Genomic DNA, 1,343 nt, shown 5'->3' with positions numbered 1-1,343 from the left:
TTCTTGTGCTTTCATCTGAAATGGATATGTTTGTGTATTTAAATCACAGTAAGGTCTGCTGTGCTGTTTTTGCGTTGCTTTGAACTCCCTGTAATGATCGATAATAGTGCCTGTAGTGACCATTTTTAAAGCACCGTTGTCTTAATAGCCTACGCTTATTTATTAGACTGCAACCGTTTTCAATTAACCTACGAACAGGCCTAGAGAGTCTTTTGCCACAAGGAGAATTTAATTATTTCAATATCAGCTGGACCCTAAAATAATCTGTTTTCTTATTTATTAAAATTGTTTCGTTTTTAAATTCGAATTAGCATGCGTCACTAGCGGGGTTTCTTATAGCAAATCTAACCCCTGTCCATTTCATTTTATTCTGTTTTATTTATTTATTACTGTTTTTAATTTACTGGGTTCATTTATTTTTTTTCGACACTAGCCTACTACTTTTTCTGATTTTTGTGATATAAAAATATAGGCCTAAATCAGTCACATCGACTAACGGAGGCAAGTTTCCGCCATACACTTAAAAATAAAGGTTCTTCATTTGCATTGATGCATGGTTCTGCGAAGAACCTTCAACATCCATGGAGCCTCTCCCTTGCACGAAATGTTCTTCATACTGGGAAAAAATTTATTTTAAGAACTGTTCGCTGAAATGTTCTTAGGAAAAAAAAAAACATTTTTGGTTTTCCAATGGCAAAATAAAAATGATAATAATAATTAAAAATAAATTATATAAATAAATAAAAAATATTTTTGGAACCGTTAGAGGTAAAATAATCTGTCTGTGAATATGATAAATTATGCGAGATCACGTCACATTATTCCTCTTCTCTTTTTTTCGTATTTATTTCCAAACCCCGAACAATAAGTTCAAATTCAACTGAAAGGCGAGTAATAGTTGGGTTTTAAAATTGCTGCTCCTATTGAACCTGAACTCTTTCCTTTATAATCTCTTACATGCAAATGCAACCCTTCATTCTAACAATATACATGAATATATCCAGACGATCTTTTCCTCGTAATGCAACTGTTGCGTAAGAGAAGAGGTACGCCGCTCCCTCTACCTGCATATTATCTGATGGAAATCTGTTTTTCCGCTGCTTCTCCCCGACATAATAATAGCATGATGGTTTCAGGCTTGGTGAAGCATATATTTTTTTTTATCTCACATGCCCATTTTAAACCAATTCAAGAAACAGATAACATTGTGAATGCATATTTTTATGCAGATGACTGTATCGCAAAATATGATCTATATCAATTATATAGGCTACAGTTTGGCATTTAAATAGGCTACATGAACGATATATAATTGCAATAGAATACGACACGTATCCAAGTGG

The 1,343-nt window shown here is 33.3% G+C and overlaps 1 protein-coding gene across 1 annotated transcript in view; it reads right to left on the bottom strand.

Moving 5' to 3' along the window:
• The window catches only part of morn5 (MORN repeat containing 5), a 36,759-nt gene that overhangs the window by 4,319 nt on the left and 31,097 nt on the right, over nucleotides 1-1,343 (bottom strand). The gene's annotated exons all lie outside the window — the stretch shown is intronic.

The sequence above is a fragment of the Onychostoma macrolepis genome, chromosome 10 (assembly GCF_012432095.1).
Source record: "Onychostoma macrolepis isolate SWU-2019 chromosome 10, ASM1243209v1, whole genome shotgun sequence".
Classification (NCBI taxonomy): Eukaryota; Metazoa; Chordata; class Actinopteri; order Cypriniformes; family Cyprinidae; genus Onychostoma; species Onychostoma macrolepis.
The sequence above is the reverse complement of the archived record's forward strand: the minus strand, read 5'-3'. Positions and strand labels throughout refer to the sequence as shown.